The following is a 24,685-nucleotide window of genomic DNA, read 5'->3' as shown; positions in this document are numbered from 1 at the left end:
ATGGAGTTACTTCAGTGAACACCGCAGTTTTGAATTGATACAGTAATTGAATAATATTTCATCTCAATTAAACAAAACTGAAAAAGGTCAACAGACTTTCTCTATAAAGGACCACACAGGAAATATTTCAGGCTTTGAGGGCCTCCCCGTCTCTGTCCCAACTACTCAGCTCCACCACTGTGGTACAACAGCAGCCGTAGACTACTGGAAGCAAATGAGCGTGGCTGTGCCTCTACAACACTTTATTCATGGACCCTAAAGTTTGAGTTCCATTTAATTTCCATCTGTCGTTAAGTATTCTTTTTCTTCTGATTTTTTTCATTATCTAAAAGTATAAAAAATATATCCTTAGCTTATAAGCCATAACAGAAACAGGTGTTCAGGTGGATTTGGCCTGTGGACCTGTAGTTTGCCAAGCTCTGTCTACATGACCTTACCTGGTTTAAAAACTAGGGCTCTTGTTCTTTTTTTATAATGGCGTGTGTATCTCTTAAGGGGTTTTCTTAGAGATAGTTAGAAATATGACCCAGGGCCCTGAACACATAGCTGATAATGTCAAGAACACCTAAATAGAATTGGGATCACAACACTATCCTTTTCCACTCTATAACTACATAGTGGAAGTATTTTTCAACCTGTACAAGTTTCTTCTTATGAAATACTGAAAAATGTAAGGTTTGATGATTTCCAGCTATGGCGTGATTGATTTATTTCCAGGAATATGAGCTGCTGAAGAGAAGGTACAATTAAGAAACCTAGTATCAGATAAATGTTAAATAACCATGAGTCATCAAGGGTTGTATCACCAATTTATTTCATTCAGTCAATGAAGAGTACTAATTGCAAGTAATAGTCATTCAATAACAATAATTCCTCACAAAATCTTTTTTTATGGTTGTTAACTACTTGTGGCTGAAACTTCTGCCAGAGGAACTACAGTCAACAGACCCCAGCAGCAGTCTCTGAAAAACCCACATGATTTCCAGGGGTGAAAACCTTAGAATTGTACATATGCCACATCTGTATCAGAGGGTACCTGGACCAAAAACTTAAGACTGGGCCCTTTCCCCCAATCTCTCTCATTCCCAGGAACCACACAAATAATGAATGGGAAGAGATGAGTGAGGAAGCTAGAAGCCGCTAATCACATGCCCCCTCTCAAGCCAGGGACATCAGAAGCTCAAGTGGGCATGTACTGGGGTAGTTCCTGACTCTAGACCAGACCGGCATTTTGATTCTTATACTAACTGGGTGTTTTGAAGTCTTAAAATGAACATATTCTTGTAACTGGATGTGACAGAAGGACTTTTTATTATATAATAACTAATTAGAAAAGCTAGGGGCCCATGCAGGACTTTGTTCAGGGCTAAGAAAAATATACAACAAATAAGCTCAAAAGGGAGCATTGAAATAAATTAAGTTGTTTTGATTGCATCTTAATTTTTTGTTTGTTTGCCTCGTAGGGTAAAGCTAAAGTTGTAAACAACAACCAGATTGGAAATGTGTTTATAAGGTTTTCCTTGGCCTTCTTTAAGGTACTTGGCTGGGACTGAAAATTAAACTGAGGAAGCCAGATTAACAGGAGAAAAACATACAAATTTATTTAATATAAGTTTTAAGTGACATTGGAGCCTTCATAAGGAAATGAAACCCAAACAAATGCTTAAGCTGGAATATTTTTGTGCTAGGTTGGATGAAGGGTGGAAAGTTGTGGAGACATATATTAGGCCAAGGAGTATAAAGTTAAGTAGGGAAAACTTCGCAAGGATTGCCCTTTTAGATTCTTCTCAGCATCCTGTGTCTTCAGAGAGAAGGATGCTCCTTTCCTCTGGGTATAGGGTGGGCACCTCTCACTTGAGGGTCTTACAACCTGTTTCAGGAGAAAAAGGAGGGAAGATTGGAGTGACTTTCCTGCTTCTGCCATTTTCTCAAAGGCCTTCAGCTTCAAATATTTAGCATGCTAAGGTGCCATATTTTGGGGTAGCATGTTCTGATCCTCATATTCAATGAACAGTGTTTACATTCTGAACTGGAGCAGAACAGGTAATAATAAAACAATTTAGACCCTTAGTAAAATGTATAGAAATGTGCAACCAATGTACTGAATTGGATAGTAACAGGGAGTAAATCTATTGTTTTCCCACCACTGTTGCTCAGAACCATTCTAATTTATCTCTTGTCTTCTAAACAGATGATATCTGTAGAAGAGCCAATTATTTTTTCAGCCATTCTCTGACATCAGGAAAGTCACATTCTCAGGGGCGCCTGGGTGGCTCAGCTGGTTGGCGTCTGCCTTTGGCTCAGGTCATAATCCCGGGGTCCTGGAATCGAGCCCTGCTCTGGGCACCTGATCAGCAGGGGGTCTACTTCTCCCTTTTCTTCTCCCTCTGCCCCTCCCCCCTGCTCCTACTCTCTCTCAAATAAATAAAATCTTCGAAATAAATCAAAACTTCAGTCTCTAATGAATTCAAAGCATCTTCCCATCCCCACAAGCCAGGCTTACCCCAGGCTCCGAAACATGCAAAGGAGAAGGGGTGTGGTTATGCCTTTTCTTTTCTTACTTATTCTTTATCCTTTCCTATTCACCAGCTACTGCTTTTGGTTTGTCTAGGAATTATGTGGGACATCAAATGTTTTCAATTCTTTTCCCTTTTGAGCCTATGGAAAGTTGCACTTCCCTGCCCCCTTAATAGGTGTGTGCCATTTGATTGGTCTTGCCAAATGAAATGTGAGCAGAAGCGGTGTGTATTACTTCTGGGTAGAAACTTTAAAAGCCAGTACACAAGCTACTATATTCCCTTCTTACTGCTATGGTCATCATAGAAACAAGTTAGATATTAAGATAAAACTTCAACGAGGTTAACTCATGTTGCCTATGCAGTGTGATAAAAGTGAAAAATCTTTATTTTCATAAAGCATTGATTTGGGGATTATCACTATAGAATTACATAGCCCTATCCTGACACAACACATATCATACCAACACATGTTGAAATTAGCAAAGATGTAACAATTGTGAACTTGTAGGTACCTGAAAACATATCTTTAAAATATACTAAATTTAGGGGCACCTGGGTGGCTCAGTCATTAAGCATCTGCCTTCGGCTCAGGTCATAATCCCAGGGTCCTGGGATTGAGCCCCACATCAGGCTCCCTGTTTAGCAGGAAGCCTGTTTCTCCCTCTCCCACTCCCCCTGCTTGTGTTCTGTCTCTTGCTGTGTGTCTCTCTGTCAAATACATAAATAAAGAAATCTTTAAAAAAATAAATAAAATATATAAAATTTTAAAATATCAGTATCATAAAGAGAAATTGAGAAATCTACAGTGATGGGGGAAGAATTTAATATATCCCTATCAGCCAAGAAGGAAAAAAACGCTAGTAAGAATTTTAAAACTTTGAACAGAAAAATTAACCTATATCTAATGGGTATGTATAGAACAGATAGAAAATATGCATTTTTTTCAAGTTCATTTGAAACATTTATAAAGATTTACCTCATGCTCGGCTGCAAAGTAGTCTCAGATATTTCAAAGAATCTGTACGGTATAGTGTTCGTTTACCATCATGAAATTTAAATTAGAAATGAACAATAGAAAGAGAATAAATGCAAGCAGACTTCAAAAAGCAGATTTCAAAACTTAAAATGCACTCCTAACTGAAATGGATCATTTTGACAGTTATGTAATTTTTAGAAATAAACAATGAAAATATTAGCCATGAAAATGATGATGTGTAATTAAAGAGTACTTCATGTTAATATTTGGTAAAGTAGGATGGTGATATATAAGGCTCATTATATTATTTTCTATTCGTATTTTATGTTTAGCACACTTGCCAATATCAAACAATTTTTGAGTGAAAACGTTGGACCTGGTTGTTGTGAAGACTTCCTGCAACTAAAAAAAATTGATTTAACAGCTTAAGAATATGGAGATTAATTTCTCTCAAAGATCATCAAATGAACAAATTCTTTAATTCTTCCTAATGATTAGTTTATTCAACTCTTATCTTACAGTCTCTGTTGGCACATCAAAGAGTGATAAATATAAATGTACTACAAGGTATCTTTTTCTTTGCTCAACAAACACTGTTTATTTTTATTCATTTATTTGACACAGAGAGAGGGAGAGAGCACAAGTAGGCATAGCAGCAGGCAAAGGGAGAGGGAGAAGCAGGCTCCCCGCTGAGCAGGGAGTGGGATTCGGGCCTCTATTCCAGGACTCTGATCATGACCTGAGCAGAAGGCAGTCGCTTAACCAACTAAGCCACCCAGGTGCCGCAACAAACACTGTTTAAATGTGCCATGGGCTTCTAAATAGATTATCACTAATAAAGAGGGCATTACTTTGGGAATAAAAGTGCAATTATTATATACTTTACTTATCACATACCTAGCCACAGTATGGTCCTGATACGGGGTATAGGGTCTGGCTCAGTAGGAAGGAAGCCTCTGGTTTTTGTTTCCATCTGCTGCATTTTAGTTTTACTATTTATTTATTTGAGAGAGACAGAGAGAGAGAGAGAGGTGGGGAAGGGGTAAAGGGAGAGGGAGAGAGAGAATCTTAAGCAGACTTCAGGCCCAGTGGAAAGCCCAACATGGACCTTCATCTCACAACCCTCATGACCTGAGCCCAAATCAAAAGTCAGTCACTTAATTGACTGAGCCACTCAGGTGCCCCCCATCTTCTGCATTTTAAAGTAAAATGGACAGGGATTAAGACTACACTTAACATGATGAGCACTGAGTAACATATAGAATCCTGAAATCATTCTATTATACACCTGAAACTAACATAACACTGTATGTTAACTATACTGGAATTAAAATTAAAAACTTAATAAAAATAAAGTAACACAGAAATGATTTCACTTCTCCATGAGGGAAGTGTGGGTTCTTAATTTGACTTTACTGGCCCGTGCCCATTTTGAGATGGCAAAAAGGACTACATTGGGCCCACCTAGTGTCATTGACTTGGACTGGGTCTGCCTGTTATACTGCCCAAACCTATAATTTGGATAAGCACTCAACAGCAGTCTTTTTTTCTCATTCATCACTAGTTTCTTTTCATCCTGGCCTACCACTTCCATTTCACCTTGGTGATAGACCAACTCTGTGCTCACTGGATATCCCCAGAGATGTGTTTGCCCGTATGCAGGGTTGCAACATAAAAATGCAATAAGAATCTCAGTTTATCTTCTTAAGAAGTTTGAGCAGAATGTTTTCTTATAAGGAAGAGAATCTGAATAAACAATTTGGAAAACAACCTATTGATCAATAAATGTATTTGTTCTTCTGTGTACCTGGCTCATTCTGATTAAAAGTATGTATGCCGAGAGATGATATAAGAAAAAGAGGCAGAGTAAGAAACTTCAAAAGTCTACTTCTCAATAAAAGCAACTACAAAACTGGCAAAATCAGTATTTTTGGAATTCTGGAAACTAACCAAAAGCTTAGAACAATCCAGAGAGCATTTATTCAAGAAAAACAGCTGAATCTTGCTAATTATAGTGAGCTTTGTGATGTTTTAACTTACACTAGTCTGATTTTTGCTCCCCAGCTCAGCCTTGACAGTAACAGTCTGCATTCCCAATACCAGTACTGGAGGAGCAGAATGGACCCCACTTGGAAGGATTGTCCTTGGCTGATCTGTCTGGTGTTTCCTTGCAAGACTAGCTCAAAAGATCTGTTCTATCTACTCTAATTCAGGACTCACACAGCACTAAAGCCACTACCTAGGGGATTTACAGGCAAAAGTTTTTGTCACTTCTACACGAGGCAATGAAGTCACAGTTGTGAAAAATAATATGCTAACAAAAATGACCTGGGGGGAAAGACTGGGGAATAGGGTACTTCGGTGAATAAGGGCTTTGAAAAGCTCCAACATATTCCAGGAATCTAGAAAGCTCCCACATAAGGCTAGCACACAGAGAATATGTCCCTACCGGCACTCCAGCTTCTAGCCCACACTGTGTGGGCTCAGGCAATCTTATTGGCTTCCATTTTGCATGCCCAATTAACATTGCTTAAAGGGTGGATTTACATGTCTTTTGTTTTGTAATACCAGGGAGGGGAAGTTCCCCAGTCAGATAGAACGTCCTGTCCCCATAAGGCAATCAGGTTAAATAAGTGCAACCACTTCACAAAAGCCTGTTCAAACATTCCAATTCTCATACAAACTTTTACTCTAATTCCATCAATCCTTCTATTCTTAACTGTACCTCCATTAGAACTTCATCAACAGGTCTTAGTTTTAAAATACTAGGTAGGGAGAGAATTCCCCAGCGGAACTTACTATATCCATTCCCATAAGACATTCAGATAAAGGAGCTACAACCATTTCACATAAAGACTAAACATTCCAAATTTCATAATCATATTGGCTGTCATATTTTAGTGTTCTGTCAATCTAATTGTAGCCCACATTGGAACTTCACCAGTGGGTTTTGGTACCGCAATATATGGGACTCCTGTATCAGGGAGGCCAACACATTTCTCTTCTTTACCTCTTGATCATTTTGTCCACTTTTGGGCAGAAGGCTTTGGGTCAGCAGTGAGGGGTCAAGCCAAGGGGCCCTGGCCCTTTTGTCAGTCATTAACTTGATCAATCTGATCACTGTCACGAGCACAAGCAGATTGTCGGTCAGATTTCTCATTGTGATCTGTGTCTGCGGGTTTTAAAATTTTTTCCAAATTGGGAGAAATTGACTGGACTTGTTTGGGGCCCTTTAATATTGGGGACCAGTAGGAGATTCCCCTGGTCCACCCAACCTTTGGTAGTGCTGCATTAAAATCTTTGTTTTTAACACCATCAATGTCCATTTTATTCATCCCATTTCTTAATAACCATCTGAAGATTTCCACCTTGCTGGGATGAGTCCTGTGACTCTCTCCTTTCTGTTTCCTCTTTGTTTTGCCCCATCAATATTCACTTTATTCCTTAATAACCACTTAAAATTTCCCACCCTGCTAAGACTAGTCTCTTCTACCAAATATGCTCTTCTTCCCACAGGCAATCAGACCCAAGTCACTGCCCCCAATCAGTTACTCTCCCAATCCAGTTCAGAGAATCTTCCTCAGGAAGCTGAGGATACCCATCTACAAAATGAAAGAACTCTTTCACACATCACATGCTTGGTTTTGTCCTCCTCCAACACTGACTACATTCTTGTGATCAGAGGTCTTAGAAGTACTTTCTGTTGTTCTTGTGTAAGTTTTCTCTTGGAGGAAGCTTTGAAGCTAGTGGCCAAAGCTTAGACTCACTGAATTCTGAGCTTGTTCTAGTATCAAGAGTCAATCCAGCACTGGTTTTAACTTTTAGTTTACTGTTACAAATAACAATAATCAAAGAATACATCACTTTTTCATATTAGTTTTCATTTCCTTATGCATCCAGTGAACCAGATTCTCCAAGAGCTGGATCCATTTTTTAAATTCCATTGGTAGCTTTTACCTTTCGTAACTGATTGTGGCATAGCTGCTGCTCCAGACCTTGGGTGAGCATGGGGCTAGCTAGGAAACTGAGGTCTCTCATCTTTTACCATTTCATCCTCTTTCTTTCCAAACCACGTGTTTCCTTGAGCCAGAGCTATTCTGGCAAATCCCATTGCTCTGACACCAGCTGATTTGGAAAAACTCACTCAGTTTTCTTCCTCTGTACACAAAAATCCGGTTCTTTCCTACTAGGAGTCATTTACCTGTGTGTCTCCTTTACTCATCATACAAAAAAATACATGTAACATTTTACTTCTGACACTTCTGACAATTCTTACCAAATTATGGTAACCAGCAATTTTTTGTGACACCCGCTGGGTGTCCTATAATTTCACTCAATTCTGAAACTATCTACTTAGAGATAGTGGCAGATCTCACAGTTTAAGGACTCAGTCCCACAAAACTGTCCCCCACTTTAGATGCCACTCACAAGCCAGGTTATCACCTGTGCTTCTGACCAACTGGCTATAGACCAGAGGTTCCAATAACTCTTTCCTTGATTTCAATTAATTTGCTAGAGCAGCTCACAGAACTCAGGGAAACACTTACACTTACAAGTTTAATAAACTTACACAGTTTATTAAAGGAGGTGGTAAAGGACACAGATGAATAGCCAGATGAAGAGATACATAAGATGAGGTCTGGGAGGGTCCTGAGCACAGGAGCTTCTGTCCCTGTGTAGTTGGGGGTGTGTCTCCATCCTGGTGTCCATGTGTTTTCCCACCTGGAAGTTCTCTCAATCTTGTATTATTGGGATTTTTTATGGAGGCTTCATCACATAGGCATGATGGATCTTTAAGTCTATTTTCAGGCCTTCTCTCTGGAGCCCTGAGGGGCAAGGCTGAAAATTCTAAACTTCTAATCACGGCTTTGTCTTTCTGATGACCAGCTCTTATCCAGGAGCCTGCCCAGAATCACCTCATTAGAATAAAAAAGACACTCCTATCACTGAGAAAATTACAGAGGTTTCAAAAGGTCTGTGTGAGAAAGCAGGGTTAAAGACCAAACATCAGAATAAAAAATGGTCTTTGTGCTCTTATCACTTAGGGAATTACAAGGGTTTGGGAAATCACTCAGGAGTTCCGAATTGTTACAAAACAATCATAAAGCAATTAACAAAATGATGATAGTAAGTCCTTACCTACCAATAATTACTCTAAATGCAAATGTTTAAATTCTCCACTTAAAAAACACAGAGTAGCAGGATAAATTTAAAAAAATAGATCCCACTATACGCTGACAGCAAAAGACTCACTTAAGCTTCAAGGATACTCATAGGCTGAAAGTGAAGAGATGGAGAAAAATATTATATGCAAATGAAAACCAAAAGAGATCAGGGATAGCTATGCTTATAACAGAAAAAAATAGACTTCAAAGCAGAAACAGCAAGAAAAGACAAATAAGGTCACTATATAATGATAAACGTGTCATTTCAGTAGGAGAATACAACAATTGTAAATATATATGTACCCAATATTGGAGCACCTAAATATATTAAACAGTCATTAACAAATATGAAGGCAAAAATAGACAACAATGCAATCAGAGTAGGAGACTTCAATACACATGCTCAGAAATGGATAGATCTTCCAGACAGAAAATCAGTAAAGAAATAATGGACTTGATGGGGCACCTGGGTGGCTCAGTGGGTTAAGCCGCTGCCTTCGGCTCAGGTCATGATCCCAGGATCCTGGGATCGAGTCCCACATCGGGCTCTCTGCTCAGCGGGGAGCCTGCTTACCTTCCTCTCTCTCTGCCTGCCTCTCTGCCTACTTGTGATCTCTGTCAAATAAATAAATAAAATCTTAAAAAAAAAAAAAAAAGAAATAATGGACTTGAACTACACTTATGTCCGAATGGACTTAACAGACAGATACAGAACATTCCATCCTACAGCAGCAGAATGCACTTTCTTCTCAAACACACACACAACATTCTCCAGTACAGATCATATGCTAGGTTACAAAACAAGTCTTAACAAACTTAAGAAGATTGAAATCATATCAAGCATTGTTTCTGACCACAATGCTATGAAACTAGAAGTAAATAACAGGAAAACTTTAGAAAGTTCACAAGTATGTGGAAATTAACACACTCCTGAACAATCAGTGGGTCAAAGAGGAAATCAAAAAGGAAATCCAAAAATATTTTTTTAAACAAATGAAAATGGAAACACAGTGTACCCAAACTCATGAGATGCAGCAAAAGTAGTTCTAAGACAGAAGATTAGAGTGATAAATGCTTGCATTAAGAAAAAAAGAAAGCTCTCGAGGTGCCTGGGTGGCTCAGTCGGTTAAGTATCTGACTTCAGCCCAGGTCATGATCCCAGAGTTCTGGGATTGAGTCCCACATCTAGCTCCTCATTTATTGAAGAGCCTGCTTCTCCTTCTGCTTGCCACTCCCCCTGCTTGCACATACTCTCTCCCTCTCTCTGACAAATAAATAAATAAAATCTTGAAAAAAAAAAAAAAGGAAAGAAAAGAGAAAGATATATTAAATAAACAACCTAACCTTACAACTCTGGTAAAAACAGGCATATATACCAATGGAACAGAACAGTGAACCCAGACATAAATACATAGTCAACTAATTTTTGAATCATACATACATGGTCAATTAATTTTTGACAAAGGAGCCAAGAACACACAATGAGGAAAGTATAGTCTCTCCAGTGAATGGTGTTGGGAAAACTGGGTATCCACATGCAAAAGAATGAAATAAGACTCCTATCTTATACCACTCACAAAAATTAACATGAAATGGGTGAAAAAGTTAAATGTAAGACCTGGAACCATGAAACTCCTAGAAGAAAAATAGGGGAAAACATCCTTGACATTGGTCTTGGCAATGATTTCTTAGATAAGACACCAAAAACACAGCCAACTAAAGTTAAACAAGTAGGACTACCTCAAATTAAAGAACTTTTGCACAGCAAAGGAAATAACCCATAAGTTGAAAAGACAACTTACGGAAAGGGAGAACATATTTGTAAACCTTATATTTGATAAGAGATTCACATCAGAATATATAGAATATATACAACTCAACAGCAAAAAAGCAACTAATCCAATTCAAAATGGGCAGGGGCGCCTGGGTGGCTCAGTGGGTTAAGCCTCTGCCTTCAGCTCAGGTCATGATCTCAGGGTCCTGGGATCGAGACCCACATCGGGCTCTCTGCACAGCAGGGAGCCTGCTTCCCCCTCTCTCTCTGCCTGCTTCTCTGCCTACTTGTGATCTCTCTCTTAAAAAAAAAAAATGGGCAAAGGACCTGGATAGACACTTTTCCAAGAAGACACACATATGGCCTACAGGTATGTGTAAAGATGCTCAACATCACTAATCATCAGGAAAATACAAATCAAAAGCACAGTGAGATACTACCTCATACCTGTTAAGATGGCTATTGTCAAGATGAGAAGAGAAAACAAATGTTGGTGAGGATGTGGAGGAAAAGGAACTCTTAGACACTACTGGTGGGAATGCAAATTGGTGTAGCCACTAAGGAAATGGCAATTCTTCAAGAAACGAAGAGAACTACCATATAATCTACTTACTCAACTTCTTAGTATATATCCAAAAGAAATGAAATCAGTATCTTAAAGAGATATCTGCATACCCATGTTTTTTGCAGCATTATTCACAATTGCCAAGATACAGAAACAACATAAATGTTCTTCAGTGGATGAATAAAGAAACACATACACACAATGGCATATTTTTAGACATGAAAAAGAAGAAAATCCTATAATTTGTGATAACCTGGAAGAATTACTATAGAGTATCATGTGTTGTGGAATCCAAAAATTAAAAAAAAGTAGCTGCCAGGGGCTTGAGAGAGGAGGAAATAAGGAGATGTTACTTAAAGGGTACACATTTTCTGTTATTAGAATAAGTTCTTGGGGCACCTGGGTGGCTCAGTTGGTTAAGCGTCTGCCTTTGGCTCAGGTCATGATCTTGGGGTCCTGGGATCGAGCCCCATGTCAGGCTTCCTGCTCAGCATGGAGTCTGTTTCTCCCTCTCCCTCTGCCCCTCCCCTCCATGCTCTCTCTCTCTCTCAAATAAGTAAAATCTTTCAAAAAAAGAATAAGTTCTGAGGATCCAAGGTACAGTATAGTGACCAGATAATAATATGGTATTGTATATTTTAAAATTGTTGGGGGTAGATCTTAAGCAGTCTCACCACATACACACACACACACACACACACACACACACACACACACGATTTAACTATGTGAAGTGATGGATATGTTAATTACCTCATTCTTGATAATCATCTCACTATATAGGTATATCAAATCACTGCATTGTATACTTTAAATATATATAATACTATTTGTTGGTGATTTCTCAACAATGTTGAAATAAAAATATAAATGTATTTTCAGTTTTTAGAACTTGTTTCTAGAAAGTCAGTTAACCAAATTATCAGAACCTTATGGCACAAGAAGCGTGTGGCACAAGAAGTGAGATAAAAGGGACCCCTGGGTGGCTCAGTCAGTTAAGCATCTGCCTTCAGTTCAGGTCATGATCCCAGGGTCTTAGGATCAAGTCCCACTCAGGCTCCCTGCTCAGCGGGGAGCTTACTTCTCCCTCTGCCTGCTGCTCCTCCTGCTTGTGCTTGCTCCCTCTTTCTGTCTCTGACAAATAAATAAAATCTTTAAAAAAAGCAAGATTTTAAAAAATGACCAGTATAAGCAATTCTTTTCCTAGGGGTGAGATATCTAGGTTAATGTTTCTCAAATTTCAAGGTGCCCCTGAATCTGCAATGTGTTTCTTGTTAAAACGCAGACTCTTAATTCTTTAAGTCTTGGGTAAGGCCAGTATTCTGCATTTCTAAGATCATAGGTGATACCAATGTATCCAATGTATACAATGATACCAATACCAGGTACCTGGCCCTGGTACCACTCTTGAGTAACAAAGCTCTAGAGGAAAGTATGCCTCCAATAACAACTACCATGGTCATAGGAAAAGACCACCTGAGGCAGGAGTTATTAAAACCTTTGCTAGGGTCTGCAAGAGAATCAAGGAGGTAGCTTCTCTTCCTTTCCAGACCCTGGGAGGTTTTGAATGATTTGGAAAAAATATATTGAAAAAGTTTTTTAAAAGATTTTATTTATTTATTTGATAGAGAGAAAGAGAGCACAAGCAGGGGGAGTGGGAGAGGGAGAAGCAGGCTCCCTGCAGGTGGGGCTTGATCCCAGGACCCTGGGATCATGACGTGAGCTGAAGCGAGGTGCTTAACCTACTGAGCTACCCAGATGCCCTTAAAGAATGGTTTAGAGGACAAATGAGTAACTTTATTCCTAATAAAGACTAACTTGGAGGGTATAGCAACTAAACCACTCTAACACTAAACCAGGTAAAATGGGGTGGAATAGTTTCTGCTACTGAGTTTCAGAGGATAACTTCTACTCCCTGAGAGCAGGGGTGCTCTCGAGGAGGAAAAAAAAAAAAAACTGTGCTAAAATAACATATATTTCCCCCAAACTTACCAATCATATTAAGCAAAATTCTCTTCCATGGAAAGAGTAAATCTGGGGAGGAGAGAGTCTGGAGAGAAGGGGTAAAAAGCAATTCCCTCTAATAGTTAATCACCAAACCCTTGGTAATATAAGAGAATGAATAATGAAGATCCAGGACATCTCCTTAGAAATGGTATTTTGTATTAGGTGAGTTTAAAGGCTTATGGGAAGAGAACTTTGCAAGCAGAAGGACGTCAGAAACAAAGACTCATTAATTCCTTTTGTGCTTGGCTCATATCCAAACCAACTAATTGTTAAATCATAATTATAATTCATATCAACTAAGTTTTAGAGAAAATCGCTGGTCTCTGGATTCCCTCCTTTCCTTAAACTAATGTCACGATAAGATAATTCAGTGTCAATTACCAGAAAGAGTGTAACATGATTAATTCACAAGACAATGAATTTCACACTGACAACATTATACAATCTTGTTAAATTCATTCTAAACCTCAAGTAACAATCTAGAATTAAGAGCTAATCTTCAGAAACCACTAGAGGAAGAACAAACTACAGTAGTAGAAACTGCTTTGAGCTTTGGTGTGTGTGTTTGTTTGTTTGTTTGTCTGTTTGTTTTTTAATGGAGAATGATGGCCACACACATCTAAGAATTCATAAATGATTCTATTCAAAATGATTGAGAGTACACCTAGTTATCTAGAAACTCACCAGGACAAGTTTTGCAACTGAAGAAATTGGTACTGAAGAATACCTGTGTTAAAACAGAGACAGCAGGCCCCAAATGGAGTCACTCATGCTAAACCTACCAAAACTTAATACCTAACCTAATGTGCAGCTTCAGCTTCTCCCAGAAATGTGACCTCTAACCAGTCAATCGGGAATTTCCTGGTCAGTACTAGGAGGTAATTTATCAATAGACACCTTCTATTTCCCTTAGGAGGGTGACCTTGCCTAAAACAATGCATTTTTTGTTAATAATTTCCTTTTATCCATCCCTTCTCTGCCTTTAAAAACCTTTAATTTTGGGGGCACCTGGGTGGCTCAGTGGGTTAAAGCCTCTGCCTTGGGCTCAGGTCATGATCCCAGTGTCCTGGGATTGAGCCCCACATTGGGCTATCTGCTCAGCAGGGAGCCTGCTTCCTCTTCTCTCTCTGCCTGCCTCTCTGCCTACTTGTGATCTCTGTCAAATAAATAAATAAAATCTTAAAAAAAAACTTTCATTTTCTGCAGCTCACTTGCTAGATGGGATGATGCCCAATTATTGAGTCATTGCATAAGGTCAATTTGATCTTTAAGAATACTCAGTTGAATTTTTGTTATTTAACACTTGGTAAACTTATTAGGTACTTTTAGCTGGACATGAGCGAAAGCGTGCTTTCCCTGTCTGATTATATAATGTTGGGTCTTATGATGTGATGCTACCTCAGTGGAGTTTCTGGCTCCATGATCCCATTCAATTCATAGTAATACATTCATTGCAATATTACCATATAGATAAAAGAGGAAGGAATGACAGAAATTGGGCTACATTTGATGCTCAATACATTAATTTCCTAATTAGAGATAATATTGCATTGACCAGGGAAAAGGACTTCCATAATGGTGAAATGAGGAGCTCAGTCAATCCTCTCCATCAAAAGCAATCACATAACTGGGTTAAATTAACAGAAACACCCATATTAGGACTGTGGACATTTGCTGAAGTCAGACATCAAATTGAGAAGAATTTATTCAAGAAAAACCATTGAACCTTAGTAAGAATAGGATGAACCTGTGTCATTTTAGCCTGAAACTGCTCCCATTTCCTCTCAGCTACTTGAGGCCATGGTACTTGATTTTCATCAGAGCACAGAGAAACCCATACTGGGGGGCATTTTGAAAAACAATAATAATTTTAGTGGCAAAAAATCAGGGAAGGCCAACATCATCCCTAGCCCGAGGTCTCAATACTAGTTCAAACAAGCAATAGGACAACACAGCGGCAAGAAATGTTTAATAGTGAGATCCAAGGAACAAGAGCTGTAGTGGACCTTGGTAAGCTGCCACTATCCCTGGGGGTTGGGGAAACGATGTACATGTAAGGTACTGTACTCATACTTAGGAGATAGTGGAGAAAGCCTTAGTGAGCTACTCATCCCTGGGTGAATATGACACTTTGCAAGTAGAGAAAGGCAACAATACGACAAAGCTGTAAACTGAATTTTGAATGCTTTCCCTAAGCAACACAGATCCATCAGCGAAGTGGAGAAATCTTACTGCAGCCATGGGTTTAAACACAACCCCTGACCAATAATTGGCTGACCACTAAGCTGTGCTGTTTTTTGACCCAAGGGTGACTCCTAGTAGGCCAGACTTAAACAAAACAAAACAAAACAAAACAAAACAAAACAAAACAATGTAACAGAGAAATCAACAGCTACCCATTGTGGGGAGGACAGACTCCACAGAATTAGTCCTTGCAAGAGACTAAACAAATATACAACAAAATAGTAACATTCTCCCCTAGTTGGGGTGGGACAAGGAGGAATCAGAATTCAGATTTACTACAATATACTATTACGAGAATTTATTTTTTTAACAAAAAAATTATGAGCCATGAAAAGAAACAGGAACATATGACCTTTCTTCTCTTAACCAATTTAAAACACAATTCAAGGGGATCTGGAGGGCTGAGTCTGTTAAGCGTCTGCTTTGGGCTCAAGTCATGATCCCAGGATCCTGGGATGAAGCCCCATGTTGGGCTCCCTGCTCAGTGGGGAGTTGGCTTCTCCTTCTCCCTCTGCCCCTCCACTCGTGCTTTCTCTTTCAAATAAATAAATAAAATCTTTCAAATAAAATAAAATAAGTCAATTCATCAGGATGATACATCAGTTATAAACATATACACCTAACAACACTATGCCAAAACACATGAAGCAAAAACCAACAGAATTGAAAGGCAAACACAATTCAAAATAATAGTTGGAAGGAGGCCTGGTTGGCTCAGTCAGTGGAGCATGTAACTCTTAATTTTGGGGTTGTGAGTTCGAGTTCCATGTTGGGTGTAGAGATTACTTATAAATGTAATCTTTAAAAAAAAGGGGGGTGGAACCTCACAATATAATAGTTGGAGATTTCAATATCTCACTTTCAATGATAGGACAAGTAACTAGCCATTCAGGAAGAAAATAGAAGACTTTAAACACTACAATCCAGTTTGACCTAATTGGCATCTATAGGGCACTTGAACCAATAAGAGCAGAATATACAATCTTCTAAAATACACATAGAACATTCTCTAAGAAAGACAATATATTAGACCATAAAACAGTCTCAATAAATTTAGAGGGATTGTAATCATACTTAGAATGTTCTTTGACCACAAAAGAGTTAAATTAGAAATTAAGAACAGAGGGGCACCTGGGTGGCTCGGTCAGTTAAGCCTCCAACTCTTGATTTCAGCTCAGGTTGTGAGATTTCAGGGTTGTGAGATTGAGCCCCACATAAGGCTCTGCACTGGGCATGGAGCCTGCTTAAGATTCTCCCTCTCCTAACTCTTAGTTTTAGGAACCAAACTGAGGGTTTCTGGAGGGTAGGTGGGTGGGGGTATAAGGGAATTGGGCGATGGGCATTAAGGAAGACACTTGATGTAATGGGCACTGGGTGTTATATGCAACTGATGAATCACTAAATTCTACCTCTGAAACTAATAATACACTATATGTTAACTAAATTGAATTTTTAAAAATTTTTAAATTTTTTTATTAACATATAATGTATTATTAGCCCCAGGGGTACAGGTACTAAATTGAATTTCAATAAAAAAAATTTTTTTAAAGAAAATGAAAAAAAAAAGATTCCCTTTCTCCCTCTGCCCCTTTTCTAAAAATTTAAAAAAAAGAAAGAAATCAATAACAGAGAATTTGATAAATTTGAAATATTCAAAAATTAGAAAATAATCTTCTAAAGAATGCATAGGTTAAAGAAGAAATCACAAGGGAAGTTAGAAAATATTTTCAATGAAATGAAAATAAAAACTTACCAAAATTATGGGGAATCCAGAAAACATGATTTCCGCACATTTCACCCTAGTATTCCCCTCTTCTTGCTCCTAAATAAAATAAATTAAATGGACAGCAGAATATTCTGAATGGTGTAGGAATGCAGACATATAGACCTTCTAGGAACCTTAGGGTTCAAGAAATAACCCACAGGTGAGTTCCCTAGACTTTTTTTTGTTTGTTTGCTTGTTTTTTGTTTTTTTGTCCTTCTGTATGTTTCAGACTAAGCCCGGGGGAAGATCTAAACCCAGAAACACCAAAAAGCACAACCAAGACAAAAAAAGATAAAAAGCTAGGCCTATGGACATTGTGCATAAGCACTAACATGAGTTAGTTATCTACCGGTTCTAGCCTATAGGCATCTAGGGTGACTTACTGTGAGAATGGAGACTATTGACAACCCCACAAAGAAACAGTGGTGAGCATATGCAGAAACTGTGCCTGAAAATTGAATTGTCTACCATAATGGGTCTGGTAATACCATTTTATTTTAGATGACAGAGGTCTAGGGGACTCTGTGCGAGAGTAGAGCCTAACTAATATCACCTCAGCAATGAGGCAGCTCTGCCTTCCTACACTTGAAATTTGACAGATACGATTAGTGAGAGCAGTGTTAGTCTACTATCCAGCCACAGCAGTGATAAAGTGGTTCTGTCTTCTCATTAGCAGGTATCTACAGAGGCTGCTTGTATGAAGAGAGTTCTCACTAATATCTTGGCCTGGTAATATAAATGATGAGAGATAAATTTGAACCAAAATCTGATAATACCCCAAATACAAGTATACCCCAGGATACAAGCAAGAGTCAGTCATCATACCAAGAACCAGGGAATTGCAACAGGGAATGGAAAACAATGATGAACAGGTGCAAATACCAAAATGATACAAATATTGGAAATTTCTGAAAATGGTTTAAAAAGTATCTATCATAAATATACTTCAGTAAACAATTAGGAATACTTCTGAAATAAATGAGGAAAGTAGAAAATCTCAGCAAAGAAATAACAGACATCTTTAAAAATGGAAATTTTACAACTGAAAAATTGGTCAAAGTAAGAAACTTGCCAGAAGGGCTCAATAGGAAAATGGAGATGACATAGGAAATAATCAGGGAAATTGATTAAAAATTATCAATATGAATCACAAAGAAAATAGGTTGGAAAAAAGGCACTCAGAAACCTGTATAACAATATAAAACATCTAACATCTACATCATTGGAGACTCATGAGGATGAGAGAAAGAAGTTTTTAAAAAAATATTGGCTGAAAATTTTCCAAATTGGTGAAAGACACAAACACAGAGATTCAATAAATTAAATGAATCCCAGACAGGATGAATCCAAAGAAATCCATGTCCAGATACATCATAACAAACTTCTGAAAACTTAGAAAAAGCAGCCAGAGAGAAATAATGTATCACCAACAATCTAGGTAGATGGAAGTCAGACAAAAGTGACACAATATCTTTCAAATGCTGAAATAAAAGAACCGTCAGCCCAGACATATTTCTTATTAAGGTAAAACTCACCATTTTAACCATTTGAAAGTATACAATTCAGTGGCTTTTACTACATTCATGATGTTGTGCACCATCACCACTATTCTAATTCCAGAACATTTTCATTGATTCACATGAAACTCTGTACCCATTAAGCAGTCATCTGTCCACAAACACAAACATGCTTTCTGCCTCTATAGATTTGTGTATTGTGGACATTTTATATAAATGTAATCATACAATGTGTGGTGTTTTGTGTCTGGATTCTTTCACTTAGCATAGGGATTTCAAGACTCAGCCATGTCGTAGCAAGTATCAATACTTTATTTTTTTTAATTGTGGCAAAATTCACTCCTCTTTAAGGTTGAATAATATTCCATTTATGGATATACCACATTTGTTTATCCTCCCATCAATTAATAGACACTTCAGTTGTTTCCACTCTTGTGGCTATTGTGAATAGTGTTGCTATGAACATTGAAATACATGATTTTGTTTGGACACTTGTTTTCAGTTCTCTTGGCACCACTTCACATTTCCATCAGCAAGGTAAAATTGTTTCCATTTCTTCCCATCTATGCCACAACTTATCGGAAAAAAAAAATTTATGTAAAAAGATATATATATATAGCCGTCCAAGTAGGTATGAAATAGTATCTCACCAGAGCTTTTACATTCTGGATTATAACAGAGGGTTTAAGTTTTTAAGGGGAAAAAGGCATGTACATGGTGGAGTAGTGCTTGTGCATCGGCATATTTGTGTTTGAACATGAATGTATCAGTTGCAGTGTGCTCTATATGTGCATACCTATATGTCTCTGTGTGTATGTGCATTGCACATGTGTGTTCAAGTATGTAGATCAATGTGTGTGAAAATGCATGTAGGTGGATATGTTACTTCTTTGTGCTGGTGAGATTGTGTCTGTGCATGTGTATGTGTGTCTGTGTGGTATGTAGCTTCCATGAAGATAGCAGTCTTAGTTGGGAGTTCTACAGTGATTTGGAGAATTGTTGCAAGACTGACTAGAGAACATAATACTTTTGGGACACCTGGGTGGCTTAGGCCCTTAAGCCTCTGATTCTTGATTTTGGCTCAGGTCATGATCTCAGGGTCGTGAGATTGAGCCCTGCCTCAGCTCTAAACTGGGCAGGGAGCCTGCTTCACTCTCCCCTTCTCCCTCTACCACTCCCCACCCTTCCCCTCTCACTCCCTTGTATGTGCGTACACACTCTTTCTCTCTCAAAAAAACCCACAATACTTTGTAAAAATTTCTGTACTGTGTGAAAATTCAACAGATTTAAAATGTAATTATCTGTTCAGCTACATGTGTGTTGGCACAAACCATAAAATTGTCTCCAAGTGGCCCCTTTATTTACAAATTGAACAGTGGCGTTTGCTTGAACCATTATCTTCTATATAGTATAGCTCCCAAAGTTTTACAGATTATCTTGATAAAAATACAGGAAAGGTTATGGAGAAGTCTATGGAGATTTCTATAACAATTATGATTCATGTCTTAATCCTTATATTTAGGACTACCTGAGAAGAAGAATGCTTCTGAAATGATTCATTTGTTTCTGGGTCAAGTTGACCGTTAAGAAAAGAACTATTTAGCTTTTTTTTTTCTTTAAAGCAAAAACCTAGGTTTCCAAGGCCACTCTAGCTTGGGTATCTAATAATGAAAAACCTTATTTCTGTGGTGCACAAAGCATTTATAAGAAATGGTTGTTACCCTTTGTGTATTTTAATTTACATTTAATAAGATTATCTCCTTTTTTAGTGTATAATTAATATCTGAGGTTTGCCAAAATGCATAGAGTTATGTGACTACCATGACAATCAGGACACAAGACAGCTTCCTCACTGCTAAATATTAGCTCATCCTCCCTTTTTATAGCTAAGCATTCCACTCTCGTAACCCCTGGTAACCACTTACCGTTTCGCTTTTTCCAGAATGTCAGAGATGAAATTACCCCATGTGTAACCTTTTGAATCTGGTTTCCTTCACTTAGAAAAATGTATTTGAAACACATCCATGTTGTTGCATGTATCTCTAGTTTGCTCATTTTCACTGTTGTGTAGGATTTCATTTTATGGATGTGCTACTGTTGGTGTATCCATTTACCCTAATATAGGACATCTGCGTAGTTTCTAGTTTGGTGCTCTTGTGAATAAAGCTGCTATAAACACCCACATATAGGTTTTGTGTGGGAACATAACTTTTCATTTCTCTAAAGTAAATAGTAAATACTTAGGAGTGAAATTATAAGGTCATATGTTAAGTGTATTTATGGTAAATATATAATTTTTAAATAATAGATTTTAGTTTTTAGAGCACTTTAGGTTTACAGAAAAATTGAGCTGAAAGTACAGAGAGTTCCCATATATTCCCATTCTTCTCCCTTTATCAGAGTTTCCCCTACTATTAACATCTTGTAATGATGTAGTACATTTGTTACAATTGGAGAACCGATATTGAGACATTACCATTAATAAAGTCCATAGTTTATATTTGGGTCCACTCTTTCTGTTATATAGTTCTATGGGTTTAAAAAAATGCATCATGGGGCACCTGGTGGCTTAGTCGCTGGGTGTCTGCCTTCAGCTCGGGTCATGATCCCAGAGTCCTGGGATCGAGCCCCATATCGGGCTCCCTCCTCGGTGGGAAGCCTGCTTCTCCCTCTCCCACTCCTCTGTTGTGTTCCCTCTCTTGCTTTGTCTCTCTCTGCCAAATAAATAAATAAAATCTTTTTTAAAAATGCATCATATTATGTATCCACCATTATAGTATTACATATAATAGTTATATTGCTCTAAATGTCCCCTGTGTTCCACCTATTGCTCCCTCCCCCAAACTTGACCCCTGTCAAAAGCTTATTTTCTAGGGCGCCTGGGTGGCTCAGGGGGTTAAAGCCTCCACCTTCAGCTCAGGTCATGATCCCAGGGTCCTGGAATCAAGCCCCGCATTGGGCTCTCTGCTCCGTGGGGAGCCTGCTTCCCCCTCTCTCTCTGCCTGCCTCTCTGCTTATTTGTGATCTCTGTCTGTCAAATAAATAAAATCTTTTTAAAAAAACTTATTTTCTACGGTCTCTATAGTTTTACTTTTCCAGGATGTCCTAAAGTTGAAATTATACAGTATGTAGCCTTTTCAGACTGGCTTCTTTTATTTATCAACATGTGCGTATGGTTACTCTGTGTCTTTAGTTTCTAGGTACATCTTTTCTTTTCACCACTGAGTACTATTCCATTATAGAGATCTACTACAGTTTGTTTATGCATTCACTTATTGAAGGACATCTTTGTTACCTCCGAGTCTGGCAATTATGAATGAAGCTGTTATAAACATGTGTGGACCTAAGTTTTCATCTCATTTTGGTAAATATTAGAAACATGATTGCTGGATCATATGGTAAGAGTATGTTTAGTTTTATAAGAAACAACTAAACTATCTTCCAAAGTGGCTGTACAATTTTGTATTTCCACCAGCAACAGATAAGAATTCTTGTTGCTCTACATATTTGCTAGATTTGGTATTGACAGTGTTTTGGATTTTGGCTATTCTAATAATAGGTGTGGGGAGGGGGGCAAGTATCTTGTTGTTTGAATTAGCAATTCCCTAACGATACTGAGCATCTTCTTGGATGTATATCTTCTTTGGTGAGGTATACAGACCTTTTGTCCATTTTTTAATCAGGTCGTTTTCTTACTGCAGAGTTTTCAGAATCCTTTGTTCATTTTGGATACAGGTCCCTGATTTAATAGATAGGTGTTTTTGCGAAGATTTTTCTTCCAGTCTGTGGCTTCTCTATTCATTCCTTCAATTATGTCTCTTGCAGAGCAGAAGTTTTAATTTTAATGAAATCCAATTTAGCAGTTTTTTTCTTTCATGAATCACGCTTTTGCTGTTGAATCTAACAATTCATTGCTAAATCCAAGGTCTTTTATATTTTCTCCTATGTTATCTTCCCAGAATTTTAAAGTTTCAAATTTACATATAGGTCAGTTACCCATTTTGACTTAACTTTTGTGGCAGATGCAAGGGAGAATGTCTAGATTTATTTATTTATTTTTTTTTTTTGCATGTGGGTGTCCAGTTGTTTCAGGACCATTTGTTGAAAAGACTATCTTTTTTCCATGAATTTCCTTTGCTCCCTTGTCAAAGACAAGCAGACTAGATCTACATAGGTCTATTCATGGGTTTTCTTTTCTTTTTATTTTTTTTTTTAATGATTTTTTTTTAAAGATTTTTTATTTATTTATTTGACAGAGATCACAAGTAGGCAGAGAGGCAGGCAGAGAGAGAGGAGGAAGCAGGCTCCCCGCTGAGCAGAGAGCCCGATGCGGGGCTCGATCCCAGGATCCGGGATCATGACCTGTGCGGGGCTCGATCCCAGGACCCGGGATCATGACCTGAGCCGAAGGCAGCGGCTTAACCCACTGAGCCACCCAGGCGCCCCTTCTTTTCTTTTTCTTGATCTATTTGTCTATTCTTTTACTGATACCATGTTGTCTGGATTACCATGACTTCATGGTAAGTTTTTTCTTCCCAGCTTTATTGAGTTGTAATGGACATGCAATTTTAAAGTGTATAATGTATTGGGGCCCCTGGGTAACTAGTCAGTTAAGTGTCTGACTTTTTTTTTTTTTAAAGATTTTATTTATTTATTTATTTGTCAGAGACAGAGGGAGAGAGAGTGAGCGAGCACAGGCAGACAGAGAGGCAGGCAGAGGCAGAGGGAGAAGCAGGCTCCCCGCCGAGCAAGGAGCCCGATGTGGGACTCGATCCCAGGACGCTGGGATCATGACCTGAGCCGAAGGCAGCCGCTTAACCAACTGAGCCACCCAGGCGTCCCAAGTGTCTGACTTTTAATCTCAGCTCGGACCTTGATCTCAGGGTCATGAGCTCAAGCTCTGCATTGGGCTCCATGCTGCACATGGATTAAAAAAAATAAAGTATATAATGTATTGATTTGATATATTTATATATCCTGAAATTATTATTACCATAGCATTAGCTAATGCCTTTGTCACGTCACATAATTATCATTTCTTTCTTTTGTGATGAGAACATTTAATATCTACTCTGATAACAACTTTCAAGTATACAGTATGGTATTATTAGCTATAATCACTATGCTGTACATTAGATTCCCCAGAACGTATTCATTTTATAACTGGAAGTTTGTACTCTTTGACCAATATCTCTTCATGAATTTGGAGGATATTTGCACCTATGTTCATCAAAAACATTGGCCTGTAGTCTTCTTCTTCTTCTTCTTATTTTTCTTGTAGTGTCTTTGATTTTGGTATTAGGTCCATTTTCATTCAAAAATATTATTGATAGGTATGTATTTATTGCCATTTTGGTTGTTTTTGTGGTTCTCTGTTCCTTCTCTCGTTCTCTTCCTTTGTGGTTTGGTGGCTTTCTTTAGTGTTATGCTTGGATCATTTTCTCTTTACTTTTTTATGTATCTTTTACAGGTTTTTGATTGTGGTTACTATTGGGTTCATCTATGACACCCTAGGTGTATTGCAGTCTATGTTAAGTTCATAGTTGCTTAAGTTCAAACACATTCCAAAAGCACTAAATTTTTATTCCCCCTTCCAATCTTTATGTACATGATGCCATATCTAACATATTTTATTTCATGTATCCCTTGATTACATTTGTAGATTTACTTGATTTTATAACTTTTGTGTTTTAATCTCCTTACTGGCTTTATAAATGATTAATCTGTTCTCTTTATTATATTTGCTTTTATCTGTGAAATTTTTTCCTTTCATTCTATTGTTACTTCTGGTTATGGCCTTTTCTCTCCACTTAAGAAAGTCCTTTTAACATTCCTTCTAAGTCTGGTTTGATGGTGATAAACTTCTTGACATTTGGGGCATCCCCCAAGGTGTTTTTCAAACTGCTGCTTCTATGCTGTGTTTTGGGCCTAGTTATTTAGTATTTTGGCTCTTTAAGAGCAGGGACTTGGTTTCTTATCACCCTCCAGCTCTTCCAAATTGAAGCCCACTGATTTTTAAAGCCCCTGCAGTTGAGATCCACTAATTTGGGGCCCCTGGGTGGCTCAGTTGGTTAAGTGTCTGCCTTTGGCTCAGGTCATGATCCCAGGGTCCTGGCATTGAGCCCCGCATTGGGCTCCCTGCTCAGCGAAGAG

This window comes from Lontra canadensis, unplaced genomic scaffold (genome assembly GCF_010015895.1).
Source record: "Lontra canadensis isolate GAN:19392208 unplaced genomic scaffold, GSC_riverotter_1.0 scaffold134, whole genome shotgun sequence".
In the NCBI taxonomy this organism is placed as follows: Eukaryota; Metazoa; Chordata; class Mammalia; order Carnivora; family Mustelidae; genus Lontra; species Lontra canadensis.
Note: the sequence above shows the minus strand (reverse complement) of the source record.